The 21,295-nt window shown below is 34.8% G+C and overlaps 1 pseudogene; it reads left to right on the top strand.

Annotated features, from left to right (window-relative positions):
- LOC114074014 overlaps positions 1 to 12,392 on the top strand; it is a 24,995-nt pseudogene extending 12,603 nt beyond the window's left edge.
- Positions 12,393 to 21,295: the final 8,903 nt, after the last annotated feature.

The following is a 21,295-nucleotide window of genomic DNA, read 5'->3' as shown; positions in this document are numbered from 1 at the left end:
TAGTTTAGTAATTTGATCATAGATGTTCTTGTGGTGATGACTTCCAGATTTTGGTGAATAATAGATGTTGAATTTTAGAAGTTATTGAATTGTCTTTTTATTAATGAGTTTAAGTCTTCCGCATCGTATTTTGTTTATTATGGTAAAATGTTAGGATTTAGATTGGTTGGTTCGCTCACATAGGAGGGTAAGTGTGGGTGCCAGTCGCGGCTCGGTTTTGGGTCGTGACAATAAGGCAATGAAAGAGGCAATGAAGAATATTGTGTGCCGAAAATGTGATGGACTGCCCATTGGAAAAGAATAAAGGGAACGTAATTTAGAAAATATGAGAACGGAAAATCAATGGTTGACAGAACAGGTAAACCTTCTATTTATCCTATTTATTTTATTTTTAATGTTCATTTATCTATTTGTCTTGAAAAGAATTACTTATATATAACAAAAGACGAGGAAAAATCATGGTTTAAACTCGATGGATTAATTCGTAATTTAAGGTATTAGCACATAACTTATAATATAAAATGAAGGAGTCAGATCAATTATATTTATTGAAATTTTAGTTCGTGGGTTTATATATATATACAAGTTTATGAACATGTGCTTCGCACGATTTTCCCGTGCAATATTTTATAAATTGATTAGGATGATTATAATTCAACGAAAAAATGTGTGTAATGAGTACTAAAATGAAAAAATCTCAAATAAATATTATGACAATATTTTTTTATAGAAAACTAAATTAAAGAAGACTACTAGAGTGTAAATATAAAAAAACCTAAACATGAAAGAAAAAATCAGCATGCACATCGTTCTTTAAGACTTTAATCATAACAATATATACATGAAAAAAGAATACAAAATCAGTACATAATTTACCGAGTTTTTGTCACCTTCTCTCATATCCAATCAAAATTCAAAAGTCTTCTCCATCAAGTCAAACAAAAGTATAAATCAAATAGAAAAGCATGAAGGTTATGACTTACAAATATTAATAATGATAATTCAATAGGTAATTAAATATAAAATCTCTGTCAATTAGTTTAAACTTAAATCATGTAAATATTGTTAAAACTTGTAGTGAGATACATACCAAAACTTGAAAAAAGAAAATATAAATTCAATTAGCAAAATATGAAATGAATACAAAAATCTATGTACAGATCAAACTTTATTATATGAAGGGAACTATATAATAATCATATTGGCTTTGTTCGACTGTCTCTAGATCTGTATCATCCCTTATTGATTGTGTTTCATATAAAAACATTATTAGGGGAGGAGATACTAAAGGTAAAAAAATAAACACGTACGTCAAGATCATAAATGTACAAGATTATATTCTAACAAATTCACATAGTATTAGCGAATTCAAATAGGATCATAATTTATAGAAAGTGAGACAATTTTTCATTCAAATAGTATTGGAGAAACTCAAATTGTGTCATATAATATATAAGGAGAAACTGAGATAATTTTTATTCAAACTCAAATTATGTAAAATCTATTGTATATCTAACAAATCGAAATCCTCACTATATTGATAAGAACAATGGAATATGGTTACAACCATCAGATTCTGATTGCAATAATCAAACTACCAAATTATAATGGAAATATTGAAATAACAAATAATTAAAGATAGAAGAAGAACGGAGATGAGAAACTTTAGACTCTAGAAAAAGAGGAGACGAAAAACATTTTCTTTAATATGCATAATCCCTAAATCAGTGACCGTTGAACCTTTTGATGGAACCATTCTCACATCCACTACTCGACCCGTATTCCAAATTAATCTGACCCTATTGCTTGTTCTAGGCCTAATAGCCCTTGTCAGCCCAATAACTACTGGTGTGACCTTGGCATCCACATTAGGTTGAACTTAGTTCATAACGGTATATGTCCTCAAAATTTGGTTTAAAGGAGTTGTCATTGGCTTGAAGCATGAAAGATCCGTAATTGAAATCCTTAACCTAAGTAAAGCTAACAAAAATCAAAACAAGATCAAGATTAATATAACATAACCACTCCAAAATACTTCATAATCATCAAGAACTTCCAAATTTGAAATAATCAATATTCTAACCTAAAGAAATCAATAAATCTATAAAATATTTTAAGAAACTAAAATAAAATTACATAAGATCTCTTTGAAACTTTAAACCTCATATTACAAATGCACAATTGATGTGGTAATCTTGATGCCCCCAAAGCTGAGAAAGAAAATATGACAAACATAACTATAATTAGATGTGATATACATATAAATCATGAAGTCTAAAATTAAAATAATACGAATAGATCAAATAAAAGTATGGATTTTGCGATTAGCAATTGTCTAACTAACCTTTCATCCTAGGCTTCTTTCATATTATTCAATATTTTGTATTTATAAATTTGAAAAAAACATCTTTATTCAATATAGGCAAATGAAGAGACAAGAGTTTTAAGAAACTAATTAAGCGGGTTTTAAAAACAGATACTTATCTTTTTATCTTCCATTTTCTTTAATGTCTTAAATTTCACATGTAATTGGATAATGTATTTAAATATTTTTTTTGGACTTCTTAAAACAATGATTTAGTTTGTAAAGGTCTTAAAATAATATTAATGGTTGACTATGATAAATAATGTAATGTGACTGACTTTTCATATTTTTCAGTTTTTTTGTGATATTCAGCAAGTTTAGAGGTAATTAATGTTTAATATCAATTAATGAGATGCTATATAATTTTTATTCTGTATAGGGGTAAATTGGTAATCTAATTTTACACTTTAGAGCTTCTCACTTATAATAATAAATGATATATACATATACATACATACATATATATACACACACACACACACACACACACACACACATTAAGGTGGATGCAAATCATAAGCACCGAGTTCATTTGAATCTCGTATTTCTTACACGAGGCATAGATACATGTAAATAATTACTAAGATTTAAATAAATATTTTATCTGGATCCATAATTTTATAAATACAACAATTAATCGTTAGAATCCTACTACTAATGGTTGTGATGGTATCGATAAGATTCATCTATCCTTAACAAAGGGTTTTACGTTTGAGATATGGTGCAAGATGCCGATAGGAAGTGATTCTCTTTTTAATGGGATTTACAAGAGTATTTAATGTGTTAAATACCTAAAAAGGCCTATCTCACCATGTTTAAATCTTGGATTTGTTTTTGCCCCCGTGCTTATAAGTTGCACCCTCCCTTGACAAGAAGATCATCCTGATCTCACAATCAATTAATTGATTAAATGAATTTAAATTATATACAATAATAGCAAATTATACACTTCTTATCCCTTTTAGATTCTAAAGTCATGTTTAGTATAGATACATACCTATTATTGTAAGTAAATTAACTTGACAATTTATTTTTTCAGTATGAAAAAGTATTAAATCTCATCTCACGTGGTGTTGGAAGGCCTTTTGTGATGGATTCAAATTCGGAACCACAAAAATTGACTCTTAGATCATCTTCAAATTCATCAGATGAAAGTTTGTTTAACCAAGACATATGTGTCTCTCCCATTAGATATCCTCGTCTTCCTCAAGAAAACAATCATAATAGAAATAATGTTCATGCACATTCAATAATGTCTCCATCACCACAAGGGCAAGAAACAATTATGTTGAGATTGTTGTTGCTTCTATGAATGAAATGGTTAAACTTTGGAGAATGAATGATCCATTTTGCGTAGATTCATCAAGTGTTAGGAGGTGTTTTATTCATTGTGAGATTTATGGAAGAAAATTTTCAAATCAATTTCTACCTTACCAAACATCAACGGGTCGAATTGAATCATCAAAGGATTGTGGAATTGTGTCAATGACTGGAATTGAGTTGATCCATAATTTTCTTGATCCAGTAAGTTTCATGGACACTCTCAGGTTATTAATTTTTTAGTTTACAAGTGATATTATCTACTTTGAACCTAGGTTCATGTATGGGTTTAGACTTACCACTTTTGATGTGGAAACATACCATGCCAATATCATGGATTTCGAACTTGAGCAAGTGAGAGATCTAAGATACTGTCATGATTTTTTAAAATCTAACACATTGTCATGAATTTTGAAAATTGTCTATTCCTCAATAGGCTTATACCATTTTATTTTTTAATTTTCTCCCATACAATATTGATTAAGATGAGTTCATATAGAGTGATGTACATGGACATAGTACTTATTTTTAGACATAGTTGTCATTCTTATTGTTTAATAATTAATCATATGCTTTAAAATGATTTAATTTTATATGTAGGTCAAATGGATGAACTTGTTAACTACTATAGTCGCAAAAGCAAAGACTATTGAAGCTCTTGATTCTGGTACTTGGGCAGGCTCTATACAATTGGTAAAATATTAATCCATCTTTAAGATTTTGCTCCTGTAGAAATTAAATGAATATTAAAATTTACTCATAAAATAATCAATATTTTTTTTGGTTCTTGGTTACAGATGTATGAAAAGTTGCATATTTTACCTCCTCTAGTTAAAGCTAGAGAATTTTTCTTCATACGTTGTTGTAGAAAACTTGATGCAACAACATGGATCATGGTGGATATTTCATATGATATATTCAATGAGATTCAGAGTGGTATACCCTGTTATTCTTGGAAGTTCCCATCTGGTTGTGTAATTCAAGATATGGGTAATGGCCAAAGTAAGGTAAGAATCATCTCCTCTATATATATATCATGATTTATATAAAAGAAAAATTATGTGCATTAAGTACCCTCTATACACATGACCCATATTACTGGGGTCTATTATATGTAGTCTTATCCTGCACTTGTGCATGAATTTTTTTTATAACAACGATTTTCATTTATAACGAAAAAAAGACCATTACATAGAAACACATATAACTGCTTCTCTTTCTAACCATCTAACTTCCTACTCATACAGAAAACAAATCAAGAAACTAATATATTACAAAGGAAATGCTACTCTAAGGACCTTGTCAACACATTGTCTTCTTCGATAGAATCTAATCTTGTTTCTTTCTCTCCAAATGATATATACAATCAGCACAAAAATACAAGTCTGGTCTAGTCGTGAATACTTCTTTGGATTCCCATGCAGTTGCACATTCTTCACCATAATTTCTTTTTCACTTGGCAATTAAAATAAAGATGTTTAAAGGTTTCCTTTGTGTTACTACAGAACACACATTCAGATGACTTCTGAATACCAAACTTTTCAAGTCTTTCAAAAGTTTCTAATCTTTTCTACACAACTACCCACAAGATGATTTTGAATCTTGGATGTACTCCTCGTTCCAAAGTTACTATTCCATTCTACTATTGGAAAAGTAGGCATGATATAGTTATTCATCATCTTCGTAGAAAACTTCCCACCTTTCTGTGCCTTTGCAAAGTCTATCATCATCTCACCCTGTCAAGCTTGCTTTGGTATTATCATATCATATGTACTCAAAATCTTTCGCACAATTCATGAAACAACAGTAGGTAAAGTGACAGTTTCAATCCCCATATTCTTTATGAAATATGTATGCACCCATTGGATCCATAACAATCTTTTTTTCTAGCTATATTTTACAATTGTTTGAGTATTGCATCCTTATTCTACAAGTCAAACGGGTAACATACATATCACTATTTATATGTAGCATTTTTTATAAAGGGTATGTTACATAGGCAAATATTTACTCGTACTAATGCCTATTTCATGATGCCTATTGTTCTTAATAATATATAAGAATCAAACTATCTTTATTCTCGATTTATCCAATTTTGGATCCTCATATTATGTTGTTAATTTATTCTCCAAAATGATCGGCTTTGGGACGTGCATGGGAGGATGTTTAAATGTCCCCATATTGATTAAGAAAATGTTCTTTCTGTCTATGTATAACCTTGGGAAATCCCCACAACCCGATAGGTTTTATATTAGAATTGAGTTAGATTCAATAGTCAACCTTTTAACATGCTATCAAAGTTGCTAGTTCCTTTAACAATGTTGAATGCCAGCCTATACATTGTTGTTCATGTCCCATATCATTGAATCTAAACGAGCAAGGATTATTCTTTCTCCTCATATGGTCCTGATCTATTTTTGTCTTAGGACATCCGTTGCTAAAAAACACAAATTTCCAACACGCTTTCCTCATTATTTTCCAACAAGTTAATTATTTTTATTTTGGTTTTTTTGATTATTTTTACTCTGCAGGTTACTTGGGTGGATTATGTTTAAGTACATGAAAAATATCAGGTTAATCATATCTTTACAGATTTGTTGTGTTGTCGTGAAGCATACGGAGCTAAAAGATGGATTGTTACACTTCAAAGGATGTGTGAGAGATATAATTTTTCAATGGGTTCAACATACCCTACTAGGCATGATTTCAAAGGAGGTTTTATTTTATATTCCCTTTATTTCTTTACTACCTTTTTGAATTTTAATTTATAAGGTGAGAAAAGAATCAATTGTAAATTCTTCAGCACTTCAAGGCATCTTTAATTAAAAATTAAAAATCTTGAAGGGGTCCAATTCATCCCTTTTCTTTGTTTATATGTCTGAAATATGACCTTTTAAAACTTTTTTGATCTTTGAGGTATATATATAATATGTATATTAACCATGTTTGACCAGTGAATTTCTTTGTTTTAATGGGCTAGGAAAATGATCACTCTTTTTTATTCGAAAGTCATTTTTCTTTACAATTTTCTCGATTTATTATTTGAAACATCTCCTTTATAAAATTTTCTTATTTCTTTTAGGGGTGTGTTTGGTATGATTTAAAAGTTTTTAAAAATTATTTATCTTTTGATGTTTATTGATTGGCCAAACTAGAGAAAATATTGTCCAACCAAAGGAGAAAGAAAAATTACCATTTCTCTCATTTTCGTGGAAAGTCATTTTTCTTTACAATCATCTCAACTTTAAACATTATATCAATGTTTTAACGACACTCAAATATTATTATCACCTTTAACATGTACAAATATCATCTAAATACTTTCTGATCTGTTAATATTTTTTTATCAATCTTTAATAGAATTTATTTTTCTAGAAAATATATTTAGTACTTTCCAAACAAAAGCTGTAAATAGAAAAAGATTTCCTAAAGTAAATTATTTTCCAAAAACAAAAACACAACCTTATCTTGTTTCCTTATTAGTTTTGTTATAATTACTTTCTTAATATTTTGATTTTTCCACTTTAGTATAACATGTTGTCTCCTTTATATCCTTATATATTTTCTTTTCATATAATTGAATATACTTTACTTGAATGAGGATTTATCAAAAACAACTCCTCTACCTTCCTAAGATATGGCCACTCTTTGCAGATGTCACTAGTGGAATTATACTCTCTCTCTCTCTCTCTCTATATATATATATATATATATATATATATATAAATATATATCGTGTGTGTGTAATATGTAAATTTCAATTTACTTTCACTGTTTCATAATTCAGAAGGGCTGAAAAATATGATTCAAGTAACTCAAAGGATGGTGAAGAGTTTTTTTGAAATTTTAAGCATGACAGATAACTATGGAGATTTTTCAACTTCATCACAGTTAAACCGTGTAGATAGAATTTCAATAAGAAAAAATGAAGAAATTATCCAACCAAAAGACTTTGTTGAGATTGCCACTACTTCTCTATGGCTTCTTCTTTCATTCCAAGATGTCTTCAATTTCTTCAAAGACAACAAGACAAGAAATCCGGTATGTATCAAACCTCTTTATAGTAATGTCAATTGTTCATATGTTAGTGGTTATAGATAAATATTATTATAGAGAACAATAATATAACATGATATTAATATCACTTCTAAATAAAACTTTGATACTATATTGAATTAGCCGAGGGTATTTAAAAAACAATCTCTCTTTCTTTGTGAGATAAGGGTAAGAATTGTGTATATTCTACCCTCTACAGCCTCTACATTGTGAGATTACAAATAATATATTGTTAAAGTATATAATAGGTGAAATGTTGTTAAAGGGAATGATTGTCATAAAAAAGAATGATTGTATGTATCTTTCATTGATATTCAATTTTAATGCAATGAGCCAAACATCAAACAAAAGAAGTAATTTTACATTTTCAATCCTTGTATAACTTGTTAACCAAATGAACCCTAAAAATACCCATATGAAAATTGACGTTTTTTCATTTCCCGTCTAGATTTTTATGTAAAACTCTCAATTATTTCAATAAATATCATGATTTTAAAATTATAATAGAATGAGTTATGTGTGAAGAAATTTTTGAAATCACTAAGTTGAATTCTCGAATTTGATTGATTTGCTAATATTATCTTCCCAGTTTACTAGAGACTGCATATGTCAGCTCGGTTCGCTTTGATGTATTATAGGTTATGTTTATGGTTTTTAAATGGGCTAAACAAAAAATCAAACCAATAAGATATTTTATTCAATTTTTCCTTAACTTAATAGTTTGATTTTCAGTTAACCAATAAGAAAATAATTATAAAATATATGACTTTTCTCCAGTAATTTGATGCGATAAGACAATAGTGTAACTGTACAAATACTCATAAAATAGAAGCAATAATAACTAACATAAAAATAATTATACAAGTGTTACACAATGAAAATAAAGAGGAATAAGCTTTTTATTATAGGTTTGGACGTTTTATATAATGTGAAATTATGAATTCAAAGTCACTATGAAGTGTGAAGGCAAGGCTAAAGGGAAAAAACAATAAGTAGTGTATTAAGAGTAATACTTAATATTTATGTATGGTAAAATTGTAAATTACTTTAGTCTTAGTGAGTAATCAGTTTATCCAATAAGCCAATATTAAAAAACCCGATAATTCTTCTCATATATATATATGTGTGTGTGTATGTATGTATGTATGTATGTATGTATATTTAGTGTCAGTTCTTTATATTGTTAGAAATCCCTTGGGAAGATCTTTCCAACGGCACCGAGTTTTCTCTATGTCAATGTCGTATGAGGGAGATATACCAATAAGAAGTTGGGTTGTTTGATTGAGAAACGTCCAATACGGCAAGGAAGCCTTCAAGAGCCCCGCCCGAATAATAATTCAGAAATAGGAGAGGGAGAAGAACGAATACCAAAAGTTATTTTATACTCTTTGTTTTGACTCCTCGGATTTTAATAATGGGAAAGTAGTCTTTTCACCCTACTATTTCCTAATTCGTTCGAATGGTTTATTAGAGGTAAAACTAAGCCTTAAGTCAGTTTTAGAAACGTTGGAATATGCTTAGGGCTTGGGAGAAAAGAGAATAGGCGAAGAAGAGGAGAGGAGGATCAAGAATTCTTCAAAAACTCTAAGGTATCGCAAGTGGAATTCGTCGGGGGTGATTCCTATCGAGGTAAGTGTGATCTTTCTGTGTTGGATTCGTTCACTCGCACACTAACATTTTTAATTCATACAGTTTTGAATAGATTGAATGATGAATATTGAAGTTCTTGATGAACAATTGTTGAATTTTTGTTGGTCGAGTTGTAGTATTCTGTTAGTTGACTTTATTCGTGTTTCTGGGTCGTTTTCGGGTCGAATCTATTGACTTTTGAGGTTATTAGTAACCTAATTGATTGGGGTGAGATCCATGGAAGTTTAGAAGGTTTAGATACAGAAAACAGAGAAGAAATGTCGGGATTCCCGTCTGACAGACCCTAGGGCGTCCGCCTGCCAGAGCCTCTCAAGGAATACTCTGTCTGACAGGACCTGGTGCACCGCTCTAGCCAGAGTCTATCCGTCAAGCTCTGGTGCTCCGCACCTCTCAGAGCGCCAAGGTCACCTTGAGACCCCATTCTTTCCCTATCTTTTTGTACTTGTTCCTAAGTGATGTACCCACATTCCTTAGTTGATTCCAACACTACAATGTAAATCTAAACATCATGAAATCATCCATAAACATGATATTATGATCCTTGAATTCATAATTCAATTCAAGGAAAGTTAAGATCAAGTCAAAGGACTTAGTAGTCAAGTCTAAAAGTTAAGAACAAGTCACCCTGTGTTCCTAAAGTTTCCAAGAGTCTTTAACTAACATTTTTTCATTTTTTAAGACTCAAGTTACAAGTTAAGCAAGAGTAAAGAGTTTAGCTCATTCTCAAAAAGTTATAAGGTAACTAAGTAATCCTTAGAGTTACAAACGTTTGTACATTTAAACAAGTAAAGAGCTATCGGGCTAGTTTTCAGACACAAGTAATAGCTTTATAAAATGATATAAGTAGGGAAACTAGGATATCCAAGAGAGATTAAAGGCTATATTTTAGCACTAATCTAAACCCACAGAATCGGTATGTCTTGAAAACATAAAATCTAGTATATTTCTTGGAGTAGTATTGAGCACCGATGTGGGATGCAAAATCATATTAACTCAAATCTTCATGAAAACCATGTAGCCATCATGGGTCGAAAAGGGTCATACTTATTAGATGAACCTTTTCATAGCATAGTAGTGAATCCATTAGGCAGTTCAGTTCCTATACTTTCGCAAAGATAGGATGGCGAAGCAGCGTGGGTCGAGTAACATTATATCATACTATAGCTCTATAATGATGGTTTTCGGTCAGAAAATCTCCCACAGAAGTTATTGTATTTTTATATACATCAGATAATTGTATTTTTACATACGTTTCAGAGATTATTTGTTTCCTTGAGTACATTCAGAGTTTTCAACATGTTTTTGGTTAGATTTCTTTATATTGCATTATATTGAAATGAGTAGTTATTCATGAGTTGGAAAGAGTCAAGGTAAGTGTCCCTTCTTACTCCTTTTCCAGCTTAATTATTGTTTTAGCATTCCAACTCATACTCGTACATTCAATATACTGATACCAGTTGGCTTGCATCGTTCTATGATGCAGGCACAGGTAATTAGGATCAACATTTGTCTTGTCGTTGGTCAAGTGAGCAACTCAGTGTCATTGGTGAGACTCCTTGCATCCGGACGATTCTTTTATTGTTTTCAGACATTTTTAGTTATAGAATGTTGTGGGGTTTGTCCCAACTCTCATCTTGGTATATTAAGAGTCTTGATTGATGGGAAGTGTTAGATTCTGGGTCTTTTAAGTTCATTTGTAAACGATGAGACTTAAGAGTCATTTTGTCCAGAATATTACAATTTAAGTATTTCCATTGAAAATGTTCTTTACTAGTCATATTGAGTTGAGTTAAGTCTTCCGCTGAGTTGAGTAAGCCATTCCAAGGGTGCTCTAGGGAAGCAATGGTCATTGGATGTTGACCACGTCCAAGGTGTTGCCTCGGGGCTAGAAAAACTTTGTATCAGAGCACAGAGTTAAAGAGTCATAGGGATTCTATGAAGCCGTGTTTGTAGAGTCTAAGTCATCGGTGTGAAGTGCGCAACATCTATGATTTAGAGGATACAACATTTAGGAATTTCTCACTTTTTTAATGTTCCTTTTTGAGCGTTAGAGTTTATCTCTAAAAGTCTCTCTCTAATTCGTGCTTGCGCATTTTTCAGAAAACTATGCCTCCACGAAGAGAAGCATGAGTTCGTTTAGCTAGGCGGAATGTTAAACCTCAGTAACAGGAGTTACCCAATACTCCTATAATGCAACCTAAAGGGGAGGTTAACAATGCTGAATTCCGTGCTATCCGGATGATGAGTCAAGTTTTGACCAACCAAGTCGGGCAAAAAAAGAGGAGCTCATCAATAAAGGACGACACTTCGAGGATTCGAAAATTCTTGAGGATGTACCCCACAAGCTTCACTGGTTAGAGCACTACGGAGGATCCAAAAATTTTTGTGGAAGAGTTAAAGAAGCTATTCAATGTGATGCATGTGATTGATGTTGAGAGAAGTTGAATTAGCTGCCTCTCAACTCAAGAATGTGTCTAGGACATGATTCGATCATTGGAAGGAGGACAGAGATGAGGATACACAACATCCGAGTTGGGCTTGCTTTGAAAAAGCTTTCTTGGGGCATTTCTTTCCTTTGGAATTAAAGGAAGCAAAGGTACGTGAGTTCCGTACTCTGAAACAAGACTCATTGACTGTTCATACATATGGGTTGAAGTTCACCCAACTGTCTTGCTATGCTCCTTAGATGGTCAAAGATATGAGAAGCCGAATGAGCTTGTTTCTTATTGGCTTGGATTGGGCATCAAACAAAGAAGATAGACCTGTCATGCAGATTGGGGACATGGACATTTCAAGGTTCATGGTCTATGTGCTGCATGTAGAGGAAGAGAAGCTTAGGGATAGAGAGGAGTTCAAGAGCAAGAGAGGTAAGATAGGGAATGAGTCCGGGCAGCAAAAGAATAATGCCAACCGGTCATCCCTCCAACACAAACTAAAGGGTCCTACTCTATCATTTGCTAGTGCACCTACACCTAAGAACAAGGGTGAGCACTATGGGTAGAATTCCATAGTTAAAACATGCCTACTCACAACATTTTGTGGCACTGAGAGGTAGTAAGCCTCTTGCTTGCGCCAAGTGTGTTAGAAATCACTCCGGTTTTTGTCGTGAAGTCTTTGTGAGTTGTTACAAGTGCTGTCAGACAGGAATTTTATGATAGATTGTCCAAGGAACAAGAAAGGCAGTTGTAATGGGGGCAATAGAACCCAGTCTTCATCAGATGCTCCACTAGGCAAGGTTTCCCCTAGGTGAGCTACTTCTGGTGCTGGCGGAGGAAAATCTTAAGGAAAGGAAGTTAGATTCAAAGGATAGTATCTATCACTTAGTTCAAGTTAATGACTCAAGTGTGCTGAGGTTCCTTCCCTTCAGTCAGTTCTTATAATAAAAGAGTTTCCAGAAGTTTTTCCTGATGATCTACTCGGAGTTCTTCCTAAGAGAGAAATAGGCTTCGTTATAGACATCATTCTAGATACTCGTCCTATCTCCATTCTACCATATAGGTTAGCACCAGTAGAGTTAAAAGAGCTGAAAGAACAATTGAAAGATTTGTTAGACAAGGGCTTTATTCGACCAAGTGTCTCCCTTGGGGAACTCCTGTCTTGTTTGTAAGAAATAAGAATGGTTCCTTTAGGATGTGTATAGACTACCGTTATATGAATAAGGTGACCATCAAGAATAAATATCCTCTCCCAAGGATAGATGATCTTATCGACCAGCTTCAGGGTGCTTCCTGCTTCTCTAAAATTGATCTTAGATCAGGCTACTATCAGCGGGAAATTAGGGAATGTGACATTCCGAATACAACTTTTCAAACCAAATATGGACATTATGAGTTTTTGGTTATGTACTTTGGTTTGACAAATACACCTGCAATATTCATGGATCTTATGAACTGAGTCTTCAATCCTTATTTAGATACGTTTGTCATCATCTTCATTGACCACATACTGATTTATTCAAGGAATGAAAGAAGATCATGCTAGTGACCTCATGATAGTTCTTTCAGATTTTGAGAGATAACGAGTTATATGCCAAGTTCTCCAAGTGTGAGTTTTGGCTTAAGTCTATGGAATTCACGGGATACATAGTTTCCAGTGATGGGATTAGAGTTGATAACCAAAAGATAGAAGCAGTTCAGAGTTTTCCAAGACCCACATTTTCAACAACTATACGGAGTTTCTTGGGTTTGGCTGCCTGCTATAGGATATTAGTTGAGGGGTTCTCGTATCTCGTCTCCTTTGACCAAGATGACTCAGAAGACAGCCAATTTTGAATGGTCTAAAGCCTGTGAGAAAAGCTTTAAAGAGTTGAATAAGAGGTTGACTACTGCTCTGATTTTGAACTTACCGGAGGGTACTCAAGGTTTTGTGGGTGTACTGTGATGCACCAAGAGTTGGTTTGAGTTGTTTGTTAATGCACAATGGCAAGGTTATCGATTATGCCTCCAGACACTTGAAAGTTCATTAGAAGAATTATCCAACTCATGACTTAGAATTGGTTGCAGTAGTTTTTTATTTAAAGATATGGCGTCACTACTTGTATGGTGTTCATGTTGGCATATTCACTGATCACAAGACCCTCCAATATGTGTTCACTCAAAAGCAGCTAAATATTTTATAGAGGAGGTGGTTAGAACTACTCAAGGATTATGACATGGGTATTCTTTACCGCCAAGGTAAGGCTAATGTGGTTGCTGATACCTTAAACAAGTTATTCATGGGGAGTACCACCCATGTTGAAGAAGAAAAGAGGGAGTTAGCAAAAGACGTGCAAAAGTCAAACTTATGGATTGAACAGAAGGAAGAATTGTGGTGACCAATGGGGCTGATTCATCATTAGTGTCACATGTGGAAAGAAAAGCAAGACCACGATCCCAGTTTGCTTGACTTGAAGGAAAATGTTCATAAGCAAAGAGTATTAGCTTTTGATAAAGGGGGAGATGTTGTGTTGAAGTATCAAGGTAGGTTATGTGTACCTAGGGTGGATGGAGTTAAAGAGAGGATTATGGGGGAAGCTCATAGATCCACATATTCAGTTCATCCTGGATCTAAGAAGATGTATCATGATTTGAGAGAGGTTTATTTGTAGAAAGGTATTAAGAAGGATATTACTCAGTTTGTTGCCAAGTGCACAAATTGCCAGCGAGTGAAATTAGAACACCAAAGGCCTAGAGGTTTGTCTCAGACTATAGAACTCCCGGAATGGAAGTAGGAGATTATTAATATGGACTTCATCACATGCTTGCCAAAGGCTCACAGGAAGCATGATTTTATTTGGGTGATTGTCAATAGAACGACAAAGTCAGCCCATTTCTTGTCGGTAAGGACTACCTATTTGGACAAGGATTATTCTAAGTTGTACATTCAAGAAGTGGTGAGACTTTATGGAGTTTCGGTTTCCATTATTTTAGATAGAGATGCACAATTTACTACACAATTCTTGAAATCTTTCATGAAAGGTTTGGGTTCAAAGGTAAACTTAAGCATTGTTTTCATCCTCAAGCAGATAGACAAGCAAAGAGTCCTATCAAGAATTTAGAAGACATTTTGATAGCTTTTGTGATTGACTTCAAAGGAAATTGGGATGTTCACCTACCACTCATTGAGTCGCTCACGACAATTGTTACCATTCGAGCATCCAAAATCTCTTGTGAAACACTTTATGGGAGAAGATGCAGATCTCTAATTGGGTGGTTTGAATTTGGTGAAGCAGGGCTGATAGAACCACACTAGTTCACCAAGAAATGGAGAAGGTTAACGTGATTCAATAGTGATGGAAATGGCATAATGTCGCTAAAAGTCCTGCACAGATGTTAGGAAAAGGCCGTTAGGGTTTGAGGTGGATGATTGTGTGTATCTGAAACTTCCACCAATGAAGGGTATTATGAGGTTCAGTAAGAAGGAGAAACTTAATCCCCGGTATATTGGTCCTTACGGAATCTCCAAAAGAATTGATGATGTAGCTTATAAGTTGGAGGTACCGTAAAAATTAACAGCGGTTCATTCGGTATTACATATTTCTATTTTGAAGAAGTGTTTGGGTGATCCTTCATTGATTGTACAACTGAGAATGTTGGGAGTAAGGATAGCTTATCCTATGTAGAAATTCCGATTCACATTTTAGATCGTCAAGTTTGCAGGTTGATAATTAAGGAAGTTGAATCATTCAAGTTCCTTTGGAGGAACCAATTTATTGAAGAAGAAACTTGGGAAGCTGAAGAGGATATGAAGTTGAGATATTCACATCTCTTTGAATCCGGAGAGAATTCATATCAAGGTACTTAATTCTTTTCTAAACATTTTATAGGACTATGTATGTATGTTATTAATTTCTTTTGTTTGTTGAGTGACGAAATAATATTAATACCCTTATCTTACTGAAAGAGTTCTCATTCAAGGACGAATGTAAGAAACCAAAAATAATCACTTTTTAAAATAAAGGGATAAATTTGGAAATTTCCCAAGTTTTTTTTAAAAATGATGAAAGAGAGTTTTGGTCATTTTCAAAATGCCATAACTTCGAGCTCAAGAAGAGTTAGGTTCCATTATTTATATGGTTTTAAAGCCCCTGGGAAGATATTTCCAACGATGCTGAGTTTTCTCGATTTCCATGTTGTATTAGGGAGGTATACCTTTCGGAAGTTGGGCTGTTGGATTGAGGAAAGTCCGATCTACATTTTAGTAAGGGTAAAGTAGTCTATTAATCCTACTATTCCTAATTCGTTTTAAGGGTTTATTGGGTATAAAACTAAGCCTTAAGTAAGTTTTAGAAAATTTGAATACGATTAGGACATGGGAGCAGAGAAGAGAAGAAGAAAAGGACAGGAAGATCAAGAATCCTTCAAGAACGCTAAGGTTTCGCGAGTGGAATTCGTGGGGGGTAATCCCTATCGAGGTATGTGAGATCTTTTTGTGTTGGATTCGTTCACCCAGACACAAACATGTTTAATTCAACTATTTTTGAATATATTAAATACTGAATATTGATGTTCTTGATGATCAATTGTTGAATTCTTGTTTGTTGAGTTGTAGCATGCCTTTAGTTGATTTGATTTGTGCTTCCAGGTTGTTTTTGAGACAAATCTATTGGGTGTTGAGGTTATAAGTAATCATAAATGATTGGGGTGAGATCCATCGATGTTTAGAAGGCTTACAAATGAAAATGGAGAAGAAAAGTTGGAATTCCCGTCTCACAAACCTTGGGAAGCCACGCCTGCTAGAGCCCCTCAAGGCAGACTCTGTCTGACAAGCCCTAGTGCGCCGCGCAAGCTAGAGAACCTCACACTAGATTCTGTCCGTCAAGCTTTGGTGCTCTGCGCCTCCCAGATTGCCAAGGTCACTTGGAGACCCTATTCTTTTCCTATCTTTTTGTACTAGCTCCTAAGTGATGTGCCCATATTTTTTAGTTGATTCCAACACTCTAAGGTACATCTATGTATCATGATATCATTCAGAAAAATGAGATCATGATACTTGAATTCATAAGTCAATTCAAGGAAAGTTAAGATCTAACTCGAAGGACTAAGGAATCAAGTCTAAAAGTTAAGAAACAAGTCAAAGTGAGTTCCTAAAGTTTCCAAGAGTCTTTAACTAACATTTTTCTTTCTTTTAAGACTCAAGTGACAAGTTAAACAAGATTAACGACTTGAGTTCGTTCTGAAAAATTCATATGGTTACTAAGTAATCCTTAAGAGTTACAAATGTTTTTACATTAAATCAAGTAAAGAGCCTTCAGACTAGCTTTCAGACAGAAGTAATAGCTTTATAAAATGAAGTTGGCAGGAAATCTAGAGATTTTAAAGATAAGTTTGAGCACTAATCTCAAACAAATGAATCATTATGTCTTAAAAACATAAGAGCCAATATAATTTTTGGAATAGTACTGAGTACCAATGTGGGGATGCGAGTTCATATTAACTCAAGTCGCCATGAAAATGATGCAGTCATCACGGGTAGAAGAGGGTCATACTTATTTGATAAACCCTTTTCAATGTTTTCTAGTGGATCCATTAGGCAATTAAAGTCCTATACTCTGGCAAGGCTAGGATGGTCGGGTAGCATGGACGAGTAACACTATATCATTACTATAGCTCTTATGTTATGATTGTCGGTTAGAGAACGAGTAACACTATATCATTACTATGGCTCTTATGTTATGATTGTCGGTTAGAGAATCTCCCACAAAAGTTATTATATTTTCATATACATCAGATAATTATATTTTTACATACATGTCAAAGATTATTTGTATCCTAGTGTACATTCAAGGTTTTCAGCATGTTTTCATATAGTTTTATTTATATTGCTTTACATTGAAATGAGTAGTTATTCATGAGTTGAACAGAGTCAAGGTAAATGTCCTTTCTTACTCCCATTCAAGCTTAAGTGTTGTTTTAGCATTCAAACTCGCATAATCGTACATTCAATATACTAATGTCAGTTGTTTAGCATCATATTAGGATGCAGAAGCAGGCAATTAGAATAAGCATTTGGCGTGGTGTTGATCCAGTGAGCAACATAGAGTCAGTGGTGAGCCCCGTCGCATCAGAAAGACTCTTTTATTATTTTCGTATATTTTCAGTTATAGAATTGGGGTTTTTCCCAACATTCATCTTAGTATTTTTAGAGGATTCACTAAAAGGAATTGTTAGGTTTTGGGTCTTTTCATTTCATTTGTGAACAATGAGACTTAAGTGCCATTTTTGCGAGACTATTACAGTTTATGTTTTTCCCTTGAAAAATGTTTTTTACTGGTTATATTGAATTAATTTAAGTCTTCCGCTGAGTTGAGTAAGCCAGGAAAGGGTCCGCTCAAGGACAAAAATGTTCATTGGGTATCGGCCACATCCAGGGTGTAAGGTCGGAGCATGAAAAAAGGAACTTTATTATTTGTCAATGAAGACTCTGAAAACAACCTAGATGGATGTTGTGACAAGCCCCACAACATCCTAATGAAAATAAAACTATTATAGAAAGCGAAAAAATGGATCCTACGAACAATAAGGAGACTCACCAACTGACTCTGAACTGGTCACTGGATCAAGGTGCGCTGGATGCCAATCCTAGTTACATGTGTCTGCATGATAATATGATGCATGCAACTTGCATTAGTACATTGAATGTACGAGTATGCGAATTGGAATGCTATAACACAAACGTAGGCTTGAAAGGAAATCTGAAGATCTTACCTGGCTCAACTCAACTCTATAAGACTAAACTCATTTCAATATAAAGTAATTTAAAACAAGTGCAATAAAAAGAAAAATTGTTCAAAACATGATATCAACTTTATATGTATGAAAAAATAAAATATAACTTTGAGATGCATTTAAAACTACGTATAAATTGTGCATACAAAATACAATTAAATTTTGTGAGAGTTTATCTAACCAAAAACCATCATGCAAGAGCTATTGTGATGATACATCATTTTGCTTCACGTTGTTAGGGTCATCCTATACCTTGTCGTTAATATAGAACTGAACTACAAATTGCATCCACTAGTCAATTGTAACATCTTGTAACTCGAAATAGTTAGGAATAAGCGAAAAAACCAAAACTAATCACTTTTGGAAATAAAGGGAGAAATCTGGAAATTTCCAAAGTTTTTAAAAAAAGTTGAAAGTGAGTTTTGGTCATTTTCAAACGGTCATAACTTCAAGCTCAGGAGAATTAAGGGTCATTCCTTTATATGGTTGTGAAGGAATAATGATTGTATTGAAGTGTTAACCTAATAAGGGAATACATGGGAGATATATATAGGAGATATAAGAAGGAGTACTAATCCTAATAGGACTAGGATTAAGGAGTACTAATCCTAATAGGACTAGGATTAGTACACAGTAAATACTAATATTATTTTAATACTATTTATTTAATACTATCTGTTATTATCCCCCCTCAAGCTGAGCTGAGCGGAAGCGAACGGAAGCTTGGAACTGAGGTAATCGTGCTGTCGGCTCGGGAGAGGCTTGGTGAGAATATCAGCCGGTTGTTCTTCAGTGGGTACATACTGCACAGTCATGGTGCCGGCCTGAACTTCATCGCGAACAAAGAGACAATCGGTATCAACATGCTTCATTCTGGTGTGTAGGACGGAATTCTTGGCCACACAGATGGTTGATTTGTTGTCACAATAGAGAGCAGGAACAGTGTGAGTGGCGCGGAGTTCGCGAAGAATATATGTGACCCACATGGTCTCAGCAGCAAGAAGAGCAAGGGCGCGGTATTCAGCTTCAGTCGAGGACCGAGAGACCTTGGGTTGTTTTTTTGTACACCAGGAGATCAGGTTCGGCCCCAAAAAAATGAGAAACCCCGATGTAGATTTTCTGTCATTTTTATCATTCGCCCAATCTGAATCTGAGAAACCCCGAAGCTCCAAGTCCCCGGGTCGAATGAGTAAACCACGACCAAGAGTGCCAAAAATGTACCTGAGAATGCGTTTTAGACAATGGTAATCATGTTCACTTGGTTGATGCATGCGCTGAGCAACTCGGTTGACAGCAAACTGGATGTCAGGACGGGTAATGGCCAGATACTGTAGAGCCCCAATGAGGCTGCGGAAGTGGGTGATATCGGCAAAGGGGGTGTCGGCTCCATTCGTAGACGAAGAGACTGCCATCGGTGTTGGTTGACTGGTGCATTTTTCCAGTCCAGCTTTCTGCAACAGATCTCGAGCATATTTTGACTGATGAAGAAACAAGCCGCTGCCTGTCCGAGAAACCTCCATTCCCAGAAAATAATGTAACGGGCCAAGGTCCTTCATTTTGAAGGTAGTATGCATAGCTCGAGTGACATCCTGAATGAGAGCTGCAGTAGAGCCTGTAATAATGATATCATCTACATAGACAAGAAGAATGACTGTACCGTGTGCTGAATGTCGAGTAAACAGACTCGTGTCGTGTACGCAACACGTGAAGCCGAGTCCCTGGAGGAACGTTTTCAGACGTGTGTACCAAGCACGGGGGGCTTGCTTGAGCCCATACAGAGACTTCTGGAGTTTGCAAACATGTTGAGGGAAGCGGGGATCAACATAGCCCGGTGGTTGCGTCATGTAGATAGTTTCATCAAGCATGCCATGAAGAAAAGCATTGGAAACATCCAACTGATTGATGAGCCAATTGTTGCGCACGGCGAGTGACAGTACCAGGCGAATGGTTTCCTGCCGAATAACAGGACTGAATGTCTCGGAGTAATCAAGCCCATACTCCTGATTGTAGCCTTTAGCAACCAAACGAGCCTTGTACCTGGAAATACTGCCATCTGCATTGTGTTTAATTTTGTACACCCATTTACAGCCCACTGGGTGCCGCCCATGGGGCTTAGGTACAAGAACCCAAGTTTTCTGATCAGTCAAAGCCTTAAACTCGTCATCCATAGCATGACGCCAATAAGCATTTTTTGAGGCAACAGAGTAGGTTGTTGGTTCACTATCGGGAAGGGGTGTATTTGGTAGTATGGTAGCCTGAAAGGTTTTGGGTTTAAAGATACCGGCTTTGCCACGGGTTAACATGGGATGAGTATTGGGGGGTGGCACGGGCGGTGGTGATTCGGGGGTGGCCGGGAAGGACCCAAAACGGATCGGGCTGGAGATGTTGTGGGTATGGGGTGGTTCGGGTTGGTTGTGAGTGTGGGTGGTGGTTGCGGGTGTATTGTGGGTGACGGTCGAAGGGGTGATGAGGGGTGGTTGGGTAGTGGGTGGAGGTGTGGGGGAAGGTGGTGAGGGACCCTGTGAGTATGTTGGAAAAAGGGGAAGGACGCCAATGAATGATGTATTTGTGGGGGAGGAAATAGACTTGTAGGGAAACTCATTTTCGACAAATTTGACATGACGAGATATGTAGACTTTATGAGTTTGTGGGTCAAGACAGCGATAACCCTTGGAGGTAGGATGATAGCCCAAAAAAA

This window comes from Solanum pennellii, chromosome 9, assembly GCF_001406875.1.
Source record: "Solanum pennellii chromosome 9, SPENNV200".
In the NCBI taxonomy this organism is placed as follows: domain Eukaryota; kingdom Viridiplantae; phylum Streptophyta; class Magnoliopsida; order Solanales; family Solanaceae; genus Solanum; species Solanum pennellii.
This window is presented reverse-complemented; position numbering and strand designations above follow the sequence as displayed.